The sequence below is a fragment of the Lepisosteus oculatus genome, unplaced genomic scaffold, assembly GCF_040954835.1.
Source record: "Lepisosteus oculatus isolate fLepOcu1 unplaced genomic scaffold, fLepOcu1.hap2 HAP2_SCAFFOLD_83, whole genome shotgun sequence".
Classification (NCBI taxonomy): domain Eukaryota; kingdom Metazoa; phylum Chordata; class Actinopteri; order Semionotiformes; family Lepisosteidae; genus Lepisosteus; species Lepisosteus oculatus.
Window position 1 is genome coordinate 205,019 of NW_027168394.1, and position 22,482 is coordinate 227,500.

A 22,482-nucleotide genomic window follows, 5' to 3' on the forward strand; every position below is an offset into this window, starting at 1 on the left:
TATACACAGAAAACATGCAGGACACTGCTCATGATGTTTCCCGAGCCGAAACACAGTGCGTTTTTCCAAGCCATTTGACAAAGCCCGCCCACTGAAAACTGCAGCAGATCGTGTAAAGGCGTTCAACTTTGTAACTACTGCACGCACAGGAAGCAGAATAAATTCCTCTTTTCAAACTGTCAAAGGTTTGCTGCAGGACATCGCACAATCTCTTTTGAACGGGGACAAACGATTTCTTATGGGGCGCAGTAAGTACAGACGTTTATAAAGCTCCACTCATGCCGACGATGCAGCATGAAGAAGCGCAACCTAACGTTTGACAGACAAAAGCCGGGCGCCGCTACGAGCAATATGAAATCAAACTGACAGCACACGGCGTTTCGCGCTGACTCAAAAGTGATCTCGACAGACGATGGTCTCTGCATAACGCTGAAAGAGCTAAAGAGCGTTTCTGTTGAGACGTAACCCATTGGGCAAAAGACGTATAATATACGTCTATTAAACGCATATCTTATACGTCTAAATGTGGTCTACAATTCGTCTAGAATGAAATTCTAATATACGTCTAAAGTAAAACGTCAATTATACGTCTATATTTAGACGTTCATTATACATAAATGGTTGGAGTTCTATTATACGGATACATTTAGAGGACTATTATACATATATGGTTGGAGTTCCGGATAACTTTAGAGGTCTATTATACGTATATGGTTAGAGGTCTATTATACGTATAACTTTAGAGGTCTATTATACGTATATGGTTAGAGGTCTATTATACGGATAACATTAGAGGTCTATTATACGTATATGGGTAGAGGTCTATTATACATCAAAGATAGATTTTATAGGTGTAGAAACAAGTAAAACAAGCCAATGATTAGGTTTAGAAATGTATTCTGAAAATACACATTCACACCTGAAACATATGTATTTCAAATTATACATTGTATACAATCAATCAACAATCAACATATGGGCAATAATCATAAAAAACACAACTAGTCTTAAACTTCAGCTACAAATTCTGGTAACATGGCAATATACAGTATAGTAATGACAAACACAAAACTAATTACATTAACACACTAACTCAAAACCACATTTTGATTCAAATATACATTTTAAAATGTACAACTTCTATATTTCCAAGAAAAAAATATTACATAAAATATAAAATATTACAATGGAAGTTAAGACGATTTTTGTCCACTATTTGCAAACCCTGTCTAATTGTCCTAACAGTTAGAACCAAAAACCTATTATTTTCAGAGTCCAGATCTCTTGGCCCCCTGCCTTGCATATGCATTCTTCAAGTAACACATTGCGTGCTCCTTTATTTCTTTTTCTGTTGATGTAGGGTGGGACTTCAGCACCGCAGCTAGGAGAAAATTATATAATATTACTTCCCAAATAAATGATGATTAATATCTTCTTTAGTATAATCTAAAAAATGAACGGTTTACTAAGCTCAAAGCTGAAATAAATGTATAAAATTTGGCTTGCATCATAGAAGTTGAGCAATAAAGTCTGTCCTAATTAATGAGTACCCAAAGTTTGAAAGTACAACATAGAATAAGAATAAGAGAAACGGCAAAACGATTTTGTGTCATCTTCCCCATTCACACTATTTTATGTGCCATTTTTTTGCTTATTCACATACTATTTTAATCAAAATAATATTAAGAAAGATCTGTATGTATTCAGATAGTATTATTATTGTTCATACTTACTCGTCAAAAGAGGATTGCTGAGATATTTTCGGATATACTTCTACGTTTGAAAAACGTGTCCAAAATGGTGACCAACGAATACTAGCAATGCATTGTGGTATATAACCGGAAAATATGCTGGGTTCGATATTTTCTCAACGTATGCGTTTATTAATGTTGTCGATATTATGGTTGAAATTTAACATTGATAATACATCGCTGCTATGAGCTGATGTGCAATTTTAACGCATGCAAATATTAAGGATCGGTCACTGTTGTATGGTATTATATATAATGACATTATGGAATAGGATGGGGACAGGCCTGGCATCACGGGGGGAGGGGGGAATGTCGCCCCTTCAGTTTTGGGCAAAAAGTTTTACCTAACTTAATTTGCACCCTAAAAAAATAGTTGTACTTTGTCAATGGTCAGACAACACTAAATGACACGAACAGTCACTCAGTCTGTTTGATGGGCAGAAGGGCTATCCGTCCAGGAACTGCGCATATTATTGAGTGTCAACATTACGATCCTGTTTGCTCAGGTGGACCGATTCCTTGCAGTAGTTTATCATTATACTTAAAATCGTTATATAACTAGGACTAGTTATAGCAGTCTGTGCTTTCTGTTGGTTTTACAACATTTTTTTCTTAACGATTCAGAACGTCCATGTAGCTGCAAAAATGAACGCTTATGGTACTTTTCGCTCCAGGCAATACAAACCTTGAGAGTGACGAAAAATGTGAAACTGAACTTCATCGCAAATACCAGATTGCTAGTCGTTATCTTCTATCATGAAGCACTAATCAATGGCATAGCTGCAAGATTTCATTTGGGTAGCTGCACCGTACAGCTCCGTTTCAACCGAAATATCACTCCCCCCTCAGAATTTCAGACACCCCCCTACAGATTTTTCCTCGGGCACCGCGCACTGATGGGGGACTTTTGTCAAGAAAATAAAAATAGAAACTCTATAGGCACTCAAACATTTTACTGTTTTTTTTCAGGCAGGTGGCAAGACCCCCTCAGCAAAACCCTTGTATGCCAAGCTGTGGGCATTGATTCGTCGAATATACGTATATTTACGGCGAAATTACGGCTATATGTATATATACGTCGCCTCGACGTATAATCAACGTCGAATTGCAACCGTAAAATCGACGACATGAATAAACGCATATATAACGTCGAAAAAACATCTAACACAGTGCCTGAGGCTTTTTACTGTATGTATCGTGTGTGCCGCAACTAGGAGTATACGGCACTCTGCACAGTGTACGAAGTAAATTATTTTCGCAGTAATTAATTTATTATATTTACTATATTTATTATACACGTGTAAATTAATTGCTGCGAAAATAATTTACTTCGTACACTGTGCAGAGTGCCGTATACTCCTAGTTGCGGCACACACGATACATACAGTAAAAAGCCTCAGGCACTGTGTTAGATGTGTTTTCGACGTTATATATGCGTTTGTTAATGTCGTCAATTTTACGGTTGCAATTCGACGTTGATTATACTTCGAGGCGACGTATATATACGTATAGCCGTAATTTCACCGTAAATATACGTATATTCGACGAATCAATGCCCACTGGGAACAAGCTCGCTTCTTTCTACCATGATGTCACCATGACCAAATCTGTCTTTAAACACCTTGCTCAGTCTCTAACGAGACTGTCAAAAATTGCTTTCGCCGATTGTATTGCAAACCGGCGGAAGCGGGGTATTGGGAAAAGTTTTCAACTAGCAATAATCCCGCCTCGGCTAAACCTCACAGGCTACGATACTGCCACTGCGCAAAGCTGACGGTTGCCAGGCAACCGCGGGGATCCTATGGAAATCGTTATCGATCGTCTCATGGCATGTCGTTGCTGTAACGCTTCATATTTGTCGTCTTCTTCTAGCTTGAGGTTTTGAAGAATTTCATGACAGACAAGGGCTCCGTTGGGAACAAAGAAACCCGTTGATTCTTTTCAGCAGCAGAAATACAACCCTTTAAATACAAGATGACAGAACAATGACGAAGGGCATGCCGGGAGGAACTCATGCACTACAGAGGAAAGGGGGCGGGCACGTACAGTTTACATTCAAGCCACAAGTACTCTTCTCGGATGTTGCACAAACAAATCCTAACGTCTTGAAAGCATTGCAGCATGTTTGTGTCCCACTTCCCGTGGCTGCAGGATGACTGACATGAACGGACAAACACAATCTGTGGCGTTTAGCGTGACATAGTCTTGCAGGCATCGTGCTGTCTCACTGCAATACTATACCGCTGGAGGAAACAGTCCATCTGGCCATGAAACTCATTTGAACGTCTAGCTACAGCAACTAACAATATCATGATTTATTCAGGATGTGTGGAATCAGCACGTCCCGGAGACAGCTTCCGAAATCGTGAGCATTCTCTGGTGGTAGGGGCGTTCAAGATGACACTCAGGTGGGAGGTAAAGTTTAGTGTTTGAGGATTTTTTTTGAGTTTTTCATGACCTGAATGTTAATTTTTGCTTTTTTTGACTACAGAAAAATAAGGACTAAACACTACTTGTTTAAACTTCAGTTATAATTGAAAGAAAAAAAAACGATTTTTTTTAGGTTTAAGAATTTCGATATGAGTAACACTGGGAAAAGAAAAGAGAGTGCTGGGTCTTCGAAGGAGAAGTCTAAGAAACCTCAATCGTATATGTATAGCACTACAAGAAAATTGATGGCAACTAAAGGGAAAAGTGAAGCAGCTGGAGGGGACGTGGAAAGAGTGCTGGAGATGCGCTCGTACGCGAGCGTTCGCAGCCCAAGTGAGACTCAGCTGCCAGAGGAAGAGCCGGAGTCCCTGCCCAGCACACCTGTGAAAACCCCGGCAGCCAAGAGGGAAAGGGGCGACCTGACGCTGGAGGAGCTCCAGACCAACATCTTCAACATGATGGCACAGAGCATGGGTGAGCTGAAGGAAATGATTTGATCTAATACAGTCGCAATCGAAAGTCTTAAAAAGTCCATGGACTGTGTGTTTAAAGAGGTTGAAGACTTAAAGAGTGAAGTAAAAGTTCTTAAACAAGTAAATACCAAACAAGAAAAGCATATTAAAGAACTTGAATTGAAAGTGAACGATGTAGATAGATACCGTCGATGATGGAATTTAAAATTATTTGGAGTTAAAGAGGAACGTGATAAGGACCTTGTTGCAACAGTGAAGGGTATCTGTAAAAGGACCCTGCCGGACCAGGAGGACGTAATATCGGCCATTGACTTTTTTCACAGGCTCGGGAGAGCGAACATGTCTGGGCAAGTGCGCCCCAGATCGATTATAATACAGTTCACCAAGAGGACGGCGAGGGACATGCTGTGGCGAGCGGCGAGGGGGAATGAGTATTTGAATGGGAACAAACTGAGGTTTGCAGAGGACCTGTCTGCCGCGGACAGGAGTACCAGGAACCAGCTGTGGCCCCAGGTTGAAGCTGCCAGAAGAGAGGGGAGGAGAGCCTACTTTGTGGGAGCGAGGGCCTTTGTGGACGGGAAGGAGATTTGCTCCCAGTGACTGCTCAGTTAATGATTATGTTTGGTTATATTTGTTATACCAGTATATACTAGTGTTTCTTTAGTGTTAGTTTGGAATGGTGTAGTTAAGTGTTAAGGACTGTTATAGTTCTGGTTCTTTGAAAAACTCAATAGTTTAGACAGTCTTAGAGTTAGTTATTTGCTTTTGTGTATGTCTTTTTCATGAATGCCAGAGGTACTCGAAATGTTGTTAAAAGAAAAACTGTGTGCTGAGTTTTATTTTTTACAGGAAACGCATGCATGTTGAAACTAAAGTTTATAAATAATTGAGAAATATTAAAGCAAGGAAAATATGATACGTGTAAAATATACAATTTGATCACATAATTACTTAATTACCTCTGGTAGTTAAATGCTTTTTTCTGCTGCGTTTCTTTTCTCTTGTACATGACTCTGATCCTCTTGTTGTATTTGTATTTGTAAATTGTATGTTTAATAAAAAAAAAATTAAAAAAAGCATTCTCTGGTGGTGTCCTGCAGGCTTCCTGTGGGTGTGCGTTGGTGGTATAGTGGTGAGCATAGCTGCCTTCCAAGCAGTTGACCCGCGTTCGATTCCCGGCCAACGCAGTGGCGAATGTTTTCAAATGCTGTCATGAGCCTTGGATTGTGACTAGCAAAGCGAAGCCTTTTGAAAGAGCTAAAGCACTGAAAAACGGAATTGAGGGAGAATCTTACAGGGTTCTGAGCGGTGTCTGCATACACGCAGTCCGATACGGGTGCTGAAAGCTTGAGCTACTCTCAATGTCATGCTGGCTTTCCCCGGAGTAAATCTGTTACATTGAAAGAATGCTTCTCGCAGGTTCAAAAAGGGACCCTTGTTAATTGGAGAAATCAATGATTTCGAATGAATTCTGTATGTGTTAAAAGACAGCTATACACAGAAAACATGCAGGACACTGCTCATGATGTTTCCCGAGCCGAAACACAGTGCGTTTTTTCAAGCCATCTGACAAAGCCCGCCCACTGAAAACTGCAGCAGATCGTGTAAAGACGTTCAACTTTGTAACTACTGCACGCACAGGAAGCAGAATAAATTCCTCTTTTCAAACTGTCAAAGGTTTGCTTTACGAACGCCGCAGGACATCGCACAATCTCTTTTGAACAGGGACAAACGATTTCTTATGGGGCGCAGTAAGTACTGTTACTGTCACTGCTCGATACCGACGTTGGCCTACTATACCATGTTCAGCCACTGCTAGAAAATGTACGGCTCTAGCACCGGAGCAAACAACAGGAGGGCCAATGTCGAACAGGCACACGTGTCAAACATGGAGAGCGATGAGAATGGGATTCGAACCCATGCCTGCAGAGCACAATGGATTAGCAGTCCATCACCTTAACCACTCAGCCACCTTGTCGACGAAACTGGGCTGTCCGGACATGGGTTGGCGCGCTCCAGATGATCTTTTTTTTTTTTTCCCCACGTACTCGAGGGTCATTTTCCTGTTCCACATGTGATTTCAACATTTTCCTTGGGAGATGTCAAGCCAGCAAGCCACTGCTGTGGTTCAGTGGCCAGTGTGGAGTTCAGTGGCCCTGTTGTACACAGAAAGCACATTGAGCTCCTTGGACATGAAAAGTTCCAGATAAAAGCCATTTGTCATCCTTTCTCTTGGTGTCGATGTTGCTATTGTATGTAAAGGTGGCAACTTGCTCAGCGAGCAGGCGGAGCACACACCGAATGCAGATGTGTCTGAGTGGTGTGTCCAAGTGGCTGCAAAAGGACAACACTCCTGGGGCGCCGTGGCTTAGTTGGTTAAAGCGCCTGTCTAGTAAACAGGAGATCCCCGCCTACGGCTAGACTTAATTAAAGGCAAGTATTCATTTCCTGTCTTTAACGCGACTTGTTTTTCTTAAAATGGATGCAACTTGCAAAACATGAAATACAAGCCTTGCTAATCAGCGCTAGCGGCTGGCAAAAAAAAGGAGTCAGCTATTTTTTTTTTCTTTAACCTTAACCCTGCTAACGGAGAAGAGTTAAACGACCGAGTCTATGCAGCTTAAACGGTGCGCAAGTCGGGTTCTTAGCTGAAAGGGTGGTAAATCACGCTCACCCCAGTCCTTAATCTTTTAAAGAGGATACAAAATTGAACCTAGTCGCCACATCACATACATCCTGTTAAATGATAAAAAGGTAACATCTATCCTCGCTCCAGAGTAAATCTCACGTTGAGGGCATCTTTTTTTTCACTTTACCGTGAGTCGGGCTCGGCTGCACAGAGGAGAGAGCAGAGCAATGAGGTCACAGGGACAGGGGAGTCACACGCTGGCGGTTTGAATACGCGGAAGATCACTGAGGGATCCACAGTATGTGGACCCTCCGCTCGCCATCAGTCCACACTCCGGACTCTGAATCCTGCCATCCGAGTTAAGATCTCGGCGGAACCTGAGGCGCAGTTCCTTCTTAAAACGTAATCTGGTGAGCATTTCTAGAATCGCACTTGTATATATGCAGCCTTTAATGTGTTGCTAGGTTAAAATTGATGACTTCTTGTATTTCAGTAGGCAACTGCCCTCTTGATTTTGGATTTAATTTCTTTATTACAGGGGCGCTTTTATGAAGACAGAGTCATGTTCAGGTACTTTGCTTGATGGAGGAAGCTCATTTCGGACTCTGTGATCTGCTCACCTGGAAAGGTCTGCTGTACTACTAAAAGAGAGAAGTAGGGTCTGGAAGAAGGGACAATTTTATGATGCTTTGGAAGATAGTTTTTTTTTCTTATACTGAAAATGAAAAGTAGTTGTTTCTATATGGACTCAGTCTTTGGAATTTGTATATTTATACATTTCAGTGAACCCTCAGCCATTCCTTCTGTATTGTAATTCAATTTCTCTTTTAAAATTCCTTCCCCACTTCTAGGACCTGCAGTTGCTGAACTCCACAATGGCTTCTATTGGAAAGTCTGTGACTGAGACCATTATTTATTTAGGAGCAATGAGCAATTCTTATATAAATGCAATAAAATCATTATGCTCAAACTATGAGAGAGAATTTTAAGGATAATTTAAGAAATCAGTCTTAGCTTGTTTCTATACACAGATGGTATTATTTATTTTCAAAGGAAACCCGTGAGGATTCCCCTGGTGTGCAAGATGTGCCTGAATACTTTTGATCAGCTTCCTGCTCACTTCAAGAGGGCGTGTATGAAGCACGCCACGGCAGAAGAGATCAGGTGGCCTCTCAACAGGCGAGGGAGGACATGATGAATCACCTGAAGAACGGGGTCATCGTGGATTACCACAGAATAGAGATCAAAGGACACTTTGTGGGCTTGAAATACAAAGAAAATCATGTTCTATGGGACAAGATAAATACAAAACTTAAGCTTTTATTTTAATTAGATTTATTTATAAAGCATAAACAATCATTTATTACATTAATATATGTGAAAATAACATTTTAGTATCATACGTTTAGTATATTTAGTCCCTAATGCTGAAAGAAATGATCATAGAACATGACATCTAACCTTACCTGCTGTGTTTTTAATCCCTATTGCTCAATGCACGGTGAAAGCATTGCATACATATGTCTGACAATGAGGAATGGGCCCCTGAGACAGTCATTTGCCTGTTTCACAAATGATCGTATTTTACTAGAGATTCTGTTTGGGATTCAGATGTGCATTCGGACAGCAATCCCTTTCAAGAAATGATATGTTCTGGATGAGGTCAAAGGTGCTGGAACACTGTATTTAGGATGTGTTTGCAGAGACTGTGTGTCTCCTGCTTCAACGCAGTGAGAAATAGATGTGCTCCTGTAATTCATTGGTACATGCCCAGGGCAGTAAGCAGTCTGAGGATTTATTTCCAGACGGCATAGAGCAGTGAAGCAGTGAAGTAGTGCAACACACTGGATCATTATATTATTAGAATCTATTCTACTTAAATTATTACATTATACACAATTTGAGTTCATTTTAAAAAGTAAAAGGTAATGAAAGGAATGCATTTTCGTAAGAAAGATAATACCGATATGCATGTGATAATCTTCCTTATATCATGTAGTGCGTCATTTGGACACTTTGTGGGATTGAAATACAAAGAAAATCATGTTCTATGGTACAAGATAAATACAAAACTTAAGCTTTTATTTTAATTAGATTTGTTTATAAAGCATAAGCAATCATTTATTATATTAATATATGTGTGTAGCGGCGAGGCTTATTAATAAGGCAGAATTAAGTGTTCTGAGCCTTCCCAAATGAGGCCCCATTTCTCTGTTCATCTCTGTGGTGCAGCCACAGAGAGACTATTCATGCAGGGTGATTTAAGGTCCTAGGACAGCTCCCAAAGGGGGATGCACTTAGCTAAGCCTGGCTATCATGATCAATGGTCATCCATTGGCGCCTTTCTGTCTAGGGAGTGCCAGTTGGACATCTGGACTGCATTACTAAGTGTCAGGACTAAGTGACTCATATCTCACCTTGATCAATCAATCAGGGACTGGTAGGGTCGAGTAACCCACGTGGGACTCTGATGCCCATGGAACTTTCAGCCAATCAATGAGCTGAAGTTCCTCCAGGTAAAAACAGGCAACACAGAGAGCCTGTGAGATTCAGTAAGATTCAGAAGGGAGGATTCAGAGGATTCTGTGAACAATTCTAAAGGGAATTCAAAGGAGAATTCCAGGGCAGGGCGGCCCAGGAGCAGAAGGCTCCCAAGGGCAGGACATTCTCGCAGCGCGCCTCCTGACCATCCTGAGACTCAGCCCGGACAACCACGGAACGGCCAGTGTGTCCGAGTGCCAGAACTTTCCTTTGTTCTAAGAGTCTAGAGCGGAGGTTGCCAGAGAATAACCAGAGGATCCACCCGAGGTTAGCACCAGCAGCAGGCCTCGTGAACAGGTCGGAACTGTGGACAGCTGAATCACTATTCAGAACTAGCTCTTCATCAGAAACGAACCGGTCCTCTTCCTGACTTGCTGGGACCCACAGTCATCTTTTCTCCTGTGCACAAACTTTGCTAGTTAAAGCCCACAGTGAGCATCAGCAGCGCACCGTCGCAAGCCGCACAGCACAGCCTGGCACGGAGCCAGAGAGCGCGGATTGGACAGCAACAGCCTGCAACTGTTTCTTTGTGCCCGCAGGAAGATCTGAATCCCCAAAGATTGGATGAGTATTCAACTTCAATGCATTGGAGCTCAAGAATTCAATTGTTATCCCAACCAGTTGATATCAATTTAATTCCTAAGAGTTATGTACTTGTTTGAGTATCTAATGTAGAAGTTATAACCAAGTTCATTAACGAAACGGTCTTAATGAATGATATACTGAACGTATGTCCTCTTGATATGTGTAACACTTCGTAACTGACTGAATATATATCTTTTGTATTCTGATAACCCTCTCGATAAGATCTGTTAGGTTTACATGCATATTTTATGTATTAATAAATGTATCCTCGTGTATTAGTACCTGTGTGTGCGCGTTGTTTGAGTTATGTCACATGGTTGGATTCTAAAGCCATCAAAAGAATCAACTTTGTGATTTACTGCTACAATTAATAATTGTCTCAGTAAATGCCCAAACCCTACAGAACTGGTGCCTTCAGAGAGCCACTACATTTAATTTTGCTATGGCAACATTACATATTTGGCATCCCTGAGCCGGTTTTCTTACATGTGAAAATAACATTTTAGCATCATATTATTACATACAGGTCTCTAGCTTCAACACAGTGATATATATATATACTCAGTGATTTATTGGTACATGCCCAGGTCAATAATCAGAATGAGGATTTATTTCCAGACGGGCTACAGGTAGTGTTGTGAAATACTTCAACACACTGGATCGCAGATTTAGACCCCCTGCACTCTTACTCCTTAAAAACCAAAGAAATGAAGATATGTAGCAATCACATTGCAACAGGGCTGACAGTGACTTAATGCTTATACTAGTGGACTTCTGGTACCTTTAGGGTACGGTGTTCCCTGAAGGGCTCTCAAACCCCACATTTCAGATGCCTAGCTGTTTTGCTGATGTGTTGCACCTCAGAATTACTTTTAAACCTTACCTCTGGTATCTTTAATCCCTATTGCTCAACGCATGGTGAAAGTATTGCATAAATGTGTCTGAAAATGAGCAATGGGCACCTGAGAGACTCATTTGCCTGTTTCATAAATGATCATATTTGACTAGAGATTCTGTTTGGGATTCAGTTGTGCATTCTGACAGCAATCGCTTTCAAAAAACGATACATTCTGGATGAGGTCAAGGTGCAGGAACACTGTATTTAGGATGTGTTTGCACTTATTCTGTGTCTCTAGCTTCAACACAGCGATATATGTATATGCTCACTGATTTTTTGGTACATGCCCAGGGCAATAATCATTATGAGGATTTATTTCCTGATGTGCTAGGGGTAGTGTTGTGAAATACTTCAACACACTGGATCGCAGGTTTAAACCGCCTGCACTCTTACTCCTTAAAAACCAACAAATGCAGATATGTAGCAATCATATTGTAGCTGACACTCATTTGCCTGTTTCACAAATGATCATATTTTACTAGAGATTCTGTTTGGGATACGGATGTGCATTCTGACAGCAATCTCCTTATCGCGGCTTTGCCCTTCTTGCCTCTTTGGACAATATCTCCATCTTGTGGTCGTTATTGGTAATGTCTAGACAACATCTCCATCTTGTGGTCGTTTTTGGTAATGTCTTCTTATGCCCTTTTTTATTTTAATTCTCTATTAGTTGATTCTAGAATCTCTACAATGGAGATGAAAACATCAGTTTTATAGCAGACAATATGACATTATTTATAGTCCAATTAGAAACTTATTACCCTGTTTTTAACATAATAACAAATTAAAATTGATTAAAACTAAGTTTGGAACACCAGGGAACATAACAAATGATTTTTAGGAAAACCATGAGGTTCTCTGTGTCCAATGCCTGCAAGGGGAGAAAGCTAGAATCCTTTGATTTTTTCAAAATTTGAAAATAAACATCATATAACAACAGCTTTCATTCCTAGGAGTGAAAAATAACCATTTGTGAAGACATAGTAGTTTCTAAAACACTACAATAAAGTTAAAAACATCAGTTTTATATTACATTATTTTTAGTGAAATTAGTCATTTTTTGCACTATTTTTAATAAAATATCTAATTAAAAGTGATTAAAATTAAGTTTGGAACAACAAGGAACACAAAAAAAAAAGATTTTTAGGAAAACCATGAGGTCCTCTGTGCCCGATGCCTGCAAGGGGAGAAAGCTAGAATCCTAAAAAAAAGTTTTCATTTCTAGAGCCTAAGAGGAAAACAAGACAAATGTATATCTCCAAATAATTTTATGTGCTTCAGAAGAGCCCAGGAAAGTTTTTTGCATACATGAAACCACGCCCGTTTGCACATAAGCAGACATGGTTTACGCTCTTACCAACGCGATGGAAAGCAAAACAAAGCAAAGCAGAGCAAAACAAAACGAACAATCGAAAACCCTCACGTCCCGCACTTGCATATAACGCCGTTACGTGCCCAAGCGGTATTGTAGTCATCCTAGCACTGCACCCCGGGGCGTAAGGTATATGGGAACGAGCACACGCCACGAATCGTCTCGAATCACTCCCTACAGCTGTAAGGCGCCTTGAAGCGTGCACCCCCAACATTCTTCTTTGCGCATCTGTGAAAGGTAAACTCTTGAGCAAACTCTGAACCAGCTCTAAGGAAACTAAACTGATTAGACGTTACTTTGACTCATCTTTTTACTCTCAGTGCTGGATTGCTCAAACTCCAGCTAGGGTTAGGTTTAACATTCCCACGCTACTTAGACACTTTGTTTACACTCAGTGCTGGATTTTGGGAACTTCAGGACGAGTGGGAATTTTCTCCTATCTGTCAATTCTGTTTTGTTTTGGAGACTCTTGGCTGCCTATATTGTACAGTGCAGCGTGAAGGAAACATTTTCCAAAACTGTGTCAGCTCAAAAGTTGTAAGAAAACCTCTCCAGCTGCTTTACCTCTCTTCATTTTTGTCATTTAATGTGACAATCGATGTATAACTGGAGCCTCACATATGCAAATGGTGAGGCTCCAGTTCGACACCACTTTACAGTATATGACAAAAACATGGCAGACTGTGCCGGACCAGCTGGTAACTTCCGCTTATTTTGACCATATTAAACATTGGAAATCTTCCCACTTGCATTTGTGACACTTGATTTTGGCTCCACCTAAGACACTCTTAAATCTTCAAACACTTTTCTCTTCTCCCGCAACACTCTTGTCTGTCGGCACTGTGTGGCAGCGTTGCAGGACAACCCATCTCACCACGGAAAGGAACCTAACAGCTTTGGTAAGAGAGGAGAAAAGGACATGGCCCATACGGGGCTCGAACCCGCGACCTTGGCGTTATTAGCACCACGCTCTAACCAACTGAGCTAACCGGCCTCGTGACAGTGCCCCTCTCTGTGCTGCAAAAAATCGAACTCAGGGAATTTCTTTTGTCCTCCTTTGAATAGAAAGCCGTGTAATTCAGTGTACGGGCTTTCTCATGCAGTTTCATGGTTTCACAGCATTATTCAGCTGATTTTAAATGTACCTAAAGGAGAAACATTATTGAAGACCATCAATTACCAAGAACTTTTGTCAAAGGTTTTGGTGGTCATTTTTAATGACCACAGAGCACTATGACCTCGGTTTTACATCTCATCCAAAAGACAGCGCCCTTTTACAACACAGCTTCTCCGTCACTATATTGGGAGATATGGACCCGCACAGACCTCAGGGTGAGCGCCTCCCCGCTGGCCCCATTAACACCACTTCCAGCTGGAAGCTTTGTTTTTCCCTGTAGCTCACCCTCATCCAGGTACTGACCTGGCTCACACCTGCTTAGCTTCAGTGGGTTTTCAGTTGCGAGTTGCAAAAGTTGGGATGCAAGTGATGGAGCCGTTCGCTGCAAAAGCCACTGCATTGGCCAGGAATCGAAACCAAGCCTCCTGCGTGGCAGGCGAGAGTTCTAACAATGAACCACCAATGCTCAATGCCTGTACCTTCAAAAAAGACGCTTTTTTGGTGCTGTGTGCAAAAAGCGTCGACATCTACTTCCAGCTGCAAAATGCCATCCGCGGACGCTGTGAATTTATTTATTTAGACACCGCTCAGAATCCCCTGTAAGATTCTCCTTCAATTCCGTTTTGCAGTGCTTTAGCTCTTTCAAAAGGCTTCGCTTTGCTAGTCACAATCCAAGGCTTGTGACAGCATTTGAAAACACTTGCCACTGCGTTGGCCGGGAATCGAACCCGGGTCAACTGCTTGGAAGGTAGCTATGCTCACCACTATACCACCAACACATGCCCGGGGGAGCCCTCCAGGACACCACCAGAGAATGCTCACGATTTCAGAAGCTGTCTCCGGGACGTGCTGATTCCACACATCCTGAATAAATCATGTTATTGTTAGTTGCTGTAGCTAGACGTTCAAATGAGTTTCATGGCCAGATGGACTGTTTCCTCAAGTGGTATAGTATTGCAGTAAGACAGCACGATGCCTGCAAGACTATGTCACGCTAAACGCCACAGATTGTTTGTCCGTTCGTGTCAGTCGTCCTGCAGCCACGGGAAGTGGGACACAAACATGCTGCAATGCTTTCAAGACATTAGGATTTGTTTGTGCAACATCCGAGAAGAGTACTTGTGGCTTGAATGTGACTGAGCAAGGTGTTTAAAGACAGAGACTGAAAACTGTTAAAGGATGAGTCAAAGTAACGTCTAATCGGATTAGTTTCCTTAGAGCTGGTTCAGAGTTTGCTCAAGAGTTTACCTTTCACAGATGCGCAAAGAAGAATGTTGGGGGTGCACGCTTCAAGGCGCCTTACAGCTGTAGGGAGTGATTTCAGACGATTCGTGGCGTGTGCTCATTCCCATATACCGTACGCCCCGGGGTGCAGTGCTAGGATGACGTACAATACCGCTTGGGCACGTAACGGCGTTATATGCAAGTGCGGGACGTGAGGGTTTTGCGTTTGTTCGTTTTGTTTTGCTCTGCTTTGCTTTGTTTTGCTTTCCATCGCGTTGGTAAGAGCGTAAATAAAAAGGCGATTCCTGCATCTACCACTAATGTAAGAGCTATTTCAAGTGCGCCGTGGTGCGGCTTTTCAAATGCTTAACAGGATGATTTTGCATGCACACGTGCTTTCATGCAGTCGTGTGTGCAACCATGTCTGCTTACGTGCAAACGGGCGTGGTTTCATGTATGCAAAAAACTTTCCTGGGCTCTTCTGAAGCACATAAAATTATTTGGAGATATACATTTGTCTTATTTTCCTCTTAGGCTCTAGAATTGATAACTTTTTTTTCATTTTTGGCATTTTTCATCATTTTCCAGAAAGTGGTTGCAAGCCCGATATCATGCGAAGAAACTTCAGGATTCGGGGATCAGTCAATGGATTTTCTTCAAAGTTGGATTTTTGCACTCTGTGGACCAAGAGATGTTGTTCTATAATGTTTTTTTTTTTTTCAAATTTAAAAATATCATTTTTTCATGGAGCTTTGAATGTGATGGATTCACCCTCCTTTAGCCAGGACAGAGCTCCAGGAGCCTGGGTAGGATTCTAGCTTTCTCCCCTTGCAGGCACCTGGCACAGAAGACAATATTTTTTTCCTTAAAATCTTTTTTTTTGTGTTCCTTGTTGTTCCAAACTTAATTTTAATCACTTTTAATTAGAGATTTTATTAAAAATAGTGCAATAAATGACTAATTTCACAAAAATTAATGTAATATAAAACGGATGTTTTCAACTTTATTGTAGTGTTTTAGAAACTAATATGTCTTCAAAAATGGTTGTTTTTCACTCCTATGAATGAAAACTGTTGTTATATGATGTTTTTTTTTTCAAATTTTAAATGATCATTTTTTCATGGAGCTTTGAAGGGGATGGATTCACCCTCCTTTAGCCAGGACAGAGCTCCAGGAGCCTGGGTAGGATTCTAGCTTTCTCCCCTTGCAGGCACCTGGCACAGAAGACATCATTTTTTTCCTTAAAATCTTTTTTTTTTGTGTTCCTTGTTGCTCCAAACTTAATTCTATTCACTTTTAATTAGAGATTATATTAAAAATAGTGCAATAAATGACTAATTTCACTAAAAATACTAAAAGTAATATAAAACGGATGTTTTTAACTTTATTGTAGTGTTTTAGAAACTAATATGTCTTCAAAAATGGTTATTTTTCACTCCTAGGAATGAAAGCTGTTGTTATATGACGTTTATTTTCAACTTTTGAAAAAGCAAAGGATTCTAGCTTTCTCCCCTTGCAGGCATCGGACACAGAGAACCTCATGGTTTTCCTAAAAATCATTTTTTATGTTCCCTGGTGTTCCAAACTTAGTTTTAATCAATTTTAATTTGTTATGTTACAAACAGGGTAATAAAGTCTTAATTGGACTATAACTAATGTCATATTGTCTGCTACAAAACTGATATTTTCAGCTCTATTGTAGAGATTCTAGAATCAACTTATAAAGAATTGAAATGAAAAAAGGGCATAAGAAGACATTACCAACAACGACCACATGATGGAGATATTGTCTAGACATTACCAACAACGACCACAAGATGGAGATATTGTCTAGACATTACCAACAACGACCACAAGATGGAGATATTTTCCAAAGAGGCAAGAGGGGCAAAGCTGCGATAAGGTAAAATCATTTTTTGAAAGAGATTGTTGTCAGAATGCACATCCGTATCCCAAACAGAATCTCTAGTAAAATATGATCATTTGTGAAACAGGCAAATGAGTGTCAGCTACAATATGATTGCTACATATCTGCATTTGTTGGTATTTAAGGAGTAAGAGTGCAGGTTTAAACCTGCGATCCTGTGTTGAAGAATTTCACAACACTACCTCTAGCACATATGGAAATAAATCCTCATAATGATTATTGCCCTGGGCATGTACCAAAAAATCAGTGAGCATATATATATATATCACTGGGTTGAAGCTAGAAACACAGAATAACTGCAAACACATCCTAAATACAGTGTTCCAGCACCTTTGACCTCATCCAGAACGTATCATTTCTTGAAAGGGATTGCTGTCCGAATGCACATCTGAATCCCAAACAGAATCTCTAGTAAAATACGATCATTTGTGAAACAGGCAAATGACTGTCTCAGGGGCCCATTTCTCATTGTCAGACACATGTATGCAATGCTTTCACTGTGCATTGAGCAATAGGGATCAAAAACACCGCAGGTAAGGTTAGAAGTCATGTTCTATGATCATTTCTTTCAGCATTAGGGACTAAATATACTAAACGTATGATGCTAAAATGTTATTTTTACATATATTAATGTTATAAATGATTGCTTATGCTTTATAAACAAATCTAATTATAATAAAAGCTTAAGTTTTGTATTTATCTTGTACCATAGAACATGATTTTCTTTGTATTTCAAGCCCACAAAGTGTCCAAATGATGCACCTTTGACCTCATCCAGAACGTATCATTTCTTGAAAGGGATTGCTGTCCGAATGCACATCTGAATCCCAAACAGAATCTCTAGTAAAATACGATCATTTGTGAAACAGGCAAATGACTGTCTCAGGGGCCCATTTCTCATTGTCAGACACATGTATGCAATGCATTCACTGTGCATTGAGCAATAGGGATCAAAAACAGAAGGGAAACAGACATGGAAACCAACGAGGATGGGATTTGAACCCATGCGTGCAAAGCACAATGGATTAGCAATCCATCGCCTTAACCACTCGGCCACCTCGTTAACAAAACTGGGCTGTCCCAACTGGGTTGGCGCGCTCCAGATGATCTTTTTCTTTTTTTTCCCTCGTACTCGAGGGTCATTTTCCTGTTCCACATGCGATTTCAACATTTTCCCTGGGAGATGTCAAGCCAGCAAGCCACTGCTGTGGTTCAGTGGCCAGTGTGGAGTTCAGTGGCCCTGTTGTACACAGAAAGCACATTGAGCTCCTTGGACATGAAAAGTTCCAGATAAAAGCCATTTGTCATCCTTTCTCTTGGTGTCGATGTTGCTATTGTATGTAAAGGTGGCAACTTGCTCAGCGAGCAGGCGGAGCACACACCGAATGCAGATGTGTCTGAGTGGTGTGTCCAAGTGGCTGCAAAAGGACAGCACTCCCGGGGCGCTGTGGCTTAGTTGGTTAAAGCGCCTGTCTAGTAAACAGGAGGCCCTGGGTCTGAATCCCAGTGGATAACCGCCTACGGCTAGACTTAATTAAATGCAAGTATTCATTTCCTGTCTTTAACACGACTTGTTTTTCTTAAAATGGATGCAACTTGCAAAACATGAAATACAAACCTTGCTAATCAGCGCTAGCAGCTGGCAAAAAAAAAAGAAGTCAGCAATGTTTTTTTTCTTTAACCTTAACCCTGCTAATGGAGAAGAGTTAAACGACCGAGTCTATGCAGCTTAAACGGTGCGCACGTCGGGTTCTTAGCTGAAAGGGTGGTAAATCACGCTCACCCCAGTCCTTAATCTTTTAAAGAGGATACAAAATTGAACCTAGTCGCCACATCACATACATCCTGTTCAATGATAAAAAGGTAACATCTATCCTCGCTCCAGAGTAAATCTCAAGTTGAGGGCATATTTTTTTCACTTTACCGTGAATCGGGCTCGGCTGTACAGAGGATAGAGCAGAGCAATGAGGTCACGGGGACAGGGGAGTCACACGCTGGCTGTTTGAACACGCGGAAGATCACTGAGGGATCCACAGTATATGGACCCTCCGTGCGCAATCAGTCCACACTCCGGACTCTGAATCCTGCCATCCGAGTTAAGATCTCGGCAGAACCTGAAGCGCAGTTCCTTCTTAAAACGTAATCTGGTGAGCATTTCTAGAATCGTACTTGTATAGATGCAGCCTTTAATGTGTTGCTAGGTTAAAATTGATGACTTCTTGTATTTCAGTAGGCAACTGCCCTCTTGATTTTGGATTTAATTTCTTTATTACAGGGGCGCTTTTATGAAGCCAAGGGACCAGGGAGCTGCCCCAGTACTGGGATGGCCAGTTCGAAATCATAGAAACTATTGTCAATTCCAGTCCCATGTCAGTGCGAGCAGGGATTTTGACATCTTGTTTTGCTATGTTCTGCACCAACAGGCAGGTGGCTCGGCCATTCCGTTCCAGTCTGGGGGTACAACAGACTGCTAGGTTCAGTCTGATAAACTGAGCTGATGGTTGGAAGAAAACCATCTCAGCGTCCATTCTCTGTCCCTTCTTTAGGACAAGGCGTACCGGAAACCCTGCTGTTGACGCAGGAACGATCAGGTCCGATTTGTTTACTACCTGGCAGGCCTGAGGAATCGTCTGACCTGACCGAATGTTCTCGGGGTCACCACTTAGAGAGTGGGCATCTGGGTCTACCCGTTTCCACAGCACACTGTTTACTGTGTCCAGCTGGGCGCCCAGTCGAACCAATAGGTCTGCACCAATGCAGACCGAATGGGTCAGCTGAGGTGCTACCTGGAAGTAGTGAGCAAACTTCCTTTTTCCGATGGAGATGGAAGCTACACAGCTTCCTTTGCTCCAAATGGACCTATGAGGTGGGGGTGCCCACCACAGAACCTGTGACTGCGTCACCAGGGTCACCTGACAGCTTCGCGACAGGTCCTCGAACAGACCTTCACTGATTATGGACTTCTCAGAGCTGAGGCTAAGAATTACATCATCAACCTGCACTTCTGCCACCTGGACCCCCTCCCACCACCATGGGGTGGTAGTCCTGGACCCCCTGAGGTACCAGGGTGCACAGAAAGGACTCCCATTCATTACCGGACAGGGAGATCCACTCTTCTTCAGGGATGAAAAGGGGGTGTGCTTTACCTGGCGGGTCAAGCAGCTGCTCGGAGCACTGCTCCTGTAGTTGGGAGACCGTGGGAGTGCTGGCCTGGGCAGGACTTCCCTGTAGTTTTGGAAAGCAAGAAGAGACATTTATTCTCGTCCAGAGGAACCAGGAGGAACCTCCAACTCAGCTATAGTGTTCAGTGGGCACTGTGTGATCACAGCATAACCACTGAATCCCCCTTTTTGCTGTGCAACAGGCTTAGGGTTTTTGACCTGAGCCCACAATTTTCCACGCTGGCAGTCCACCAGAGGCTCCAGCCTGTCAAGCAGGTCTTGGCCAATGAGTAGTGGCTCTGTTTTTAACCTAGAGATGTAAACAGGATGCACCACGTTCATTGGCCCGAACCTAAGTGCCACCCACACTCGGTGTGTGATCCTGGCATGATCCTGGGTATAGCTGGAAATATCTATTTTACAAGGTTCTACCTTAAGTCTGATGCCTTTTCCTTTCGCTACTCGTTTGAGCTCGCTGAGTAGATCGCCTGACATCAAACTAATTTCAGCCCCAGTGTCAATCAGTGCTTCTCTATCTAAGACGTTTTCAAGAGAAACCTTGATATAAATACGCCTTGCTTTGCCTTTCTGGCTGAGATTCCCTAAGAATTGTTGGAAGCCTGCCTTTTCTTTGACTTCAGGGGCGGGGTCAGCGCCCAACTCAGAGTCACAGCCTTCTTCCAGGCAGGAACCCTCCCACCCAATCAGATAGACTGAGGGAGGGGCTTGGGACGGATCCCCGCCTCCTCCAGTGAGAAGGGGCGTGGTCCCCCTAAGCTCATTCACACTTCTGGCATTCGGTGCGGAAGGTTTACCCTGTCCTGATCTCTCAGGCAGGGCTTGTTCAAGCCTGGCCAGGCGGGCTGCAGTCGACTCCCTTCGTCCAGTCTTATGATAGACTCTGCCTGAGCCCTTGCCTTCCCCGTAGCGCTCACGGCGGCTCTGACGCTTAGTGCGGTCCTGCCTGCCTATTTTGCTCGTAGCGGCGCCCGGCCTTTGTCTGTCAAATGTTAGGTTGCGCTTCTTCATGCTGCATCGTCGGCATGAGTGGAGCTTTTTAAACGTCTGTACTTACTGCGCCCCATAAGAAATCGTTCGTCCCTGTTCAAAAGAGATTGTGCGATGTCCTGCAGCGTTCGCAAAGCAAACCTTTGACAGTTTGAAAAGAGGAATTTATTCTGCTTCCTGTGCGTGCAGTAATTACAAAGTTGAACGTCTTTACACGATCTGCTGCAGTTTTCAGTGGGCGGGCTTTGTCAAATTGCTTGGAAAAACGCAGTTTCGGCTCGGGAAACATCATGAGCAGTGTCAGCACAGAGAGGACCACTGTCGTGAGGCCGGTTAGCTCAGTCGGTTAGAGTGTGGTGCTAATAACGCCAAGGTCGTGGGTTCGAGCCCCGTACGGGCCAGGTCCTTTTCTCCTCTCTTACCAAAGCTGTTAGGTTCCTTTCCGTGGTGAGATGGGTTGTCATGCAACCCATCTCACCACGTGTCACAAATACAAGTGTCACAAATACAAGTGGGAGGATTTCCAATGTTTAATATGGTAAAAATAAGCAGAAGTTATCTGCCGGTCATGGCACAGTCTGCCATGCTTTTGTCATATACTGTAAAGTGGTGTCGAACTGGAGCCTCACCATTTGCATATGTGAGGCTCCAGTTATACATCGAGTGTCACGTTAAATGACAAAAATCAAGAGAGTTAAAGCAGCTGGAGAGGTTTTCTTACAACTTTTGAGCTGACACAGTTTTGGAAAATGTTTCCTTCACGCTGCACTGTACAACATAGGCAGCCAAGAGTCTCCAAAACAAAACAGAATTGACAGATAGGAGAAAATTCCCACCCGTCCTGAAGTTCCCAAAATCCAGCACTGAGCGTAACAAAGTGTCTAAGTAGCGTGGGAATGCTAACCCTAACCCTAACCGGAGTTTGAGCAATCCAGCACTGAGCGTAAAAAGATGAGTCAAAGTAATGTCTAATCTGATTAGTTTCCTTAGAGCTGGTTCAGAGTTTGTTCAAGAATTTACCTTTCACAGATGCGCAAAGAAGAATGTTGGGGGTGCACGCTTCAAGGTGCCTTACAGCTGTAGGGAGTGATTCGAGACGATTCGTGGCGTGTGCTCGTTCCCATATACCGTACGCCCTGGGGTGCAGTGGTAGGATGACATACAATACCGCTTGGGCACGTAACGGTGTTATTTGCAAGTGCGGGACGTGAGGGTTTTTGTTTGTTCGTTGTTTTGCTCTGCTTTGCTTTGTTTTGCTTTCCATCGCGTTGGTAAGAGCGTAAATAAAAAGGCGATTCCTGCATCTACCACTAATGTAAGAGCTATTTCAAGTGCGGCGTGGTGCGGCTTTTCAAATGCTCAACAG

General features: G+C 42.3%; 6 non-coding genes across 6 annotated transcripts; 2 read left to right on the forward strand and 4 right to left on the reverse strand.

Annotated features, from left to right (window-relative positions):
* Positions 1-3,381: 3,381 nt before the first annotated feature.
* LOC138235853 (U4 spliceosomal RNA) lies at positions 3,382-3,523 on the reverse strand. Its single transcript, XR_011188388.1, has one exon. It is a non-coding gene; the product is annotated as a U4 spliceosomal RNA (small nuclear RNA).
* A 2,246-nt stretch (positions 3,524-5,769) lies between these two features.
* On the forward strand, positions 5,770-5,841 carry trnag-ucc (transfer RNA glycine (anticodon UCC)). Its single transcript has one exon. It is a non-coding gene; the product is annotated as a tRNA-Gly (tRNA).
* A 7,758-nt stretch (positions 5,842-13,599) lies between these two features.
* Positions 13,600-13,673, reverse strand: trnai-aau (transfer RNA isoleucine (anticodon AAU)). The gene has a single exon. It is a non-coding gene; the product is annotated as a tRNA-Ile (tRNA).
* An 830-nt stretch (positions 13,674-14,503) lies between these two features.
* trnag-ucc (transfer RNA glycine (anticodon UCC)) lies at positions 14,504-14,575 on the reverse strand. The gene has a single exon. It is a non-coding gene; the product is annotated as a tRNA-Gly (tRNA).
* A 3,353-nt stretch (positions 14,576-17,928) lies between these two features.
* Positions 17,929-18,010, reverse strand: trnas-gcu (transfer RNA serine (anticodon GCU)). Its single transcript has one exon. It is a non-coding gene; the product is annotated as a tRNA-Ser (tRNA).
* Positions 18,011-21,443: 3,433 nt separating this feature from the next.
* Positions 21,444-21,517, forward strand: trnai-aau (transfer RNA isoleucine (anticodon AAU)). Its single transcript has one exon. It is a non-coding gene; the product is annotated as a tRNA-Ile (tRNA).
* The last annotated feature ends 965 nt before the right edge of the window (positions 21,518-22,482 follow it).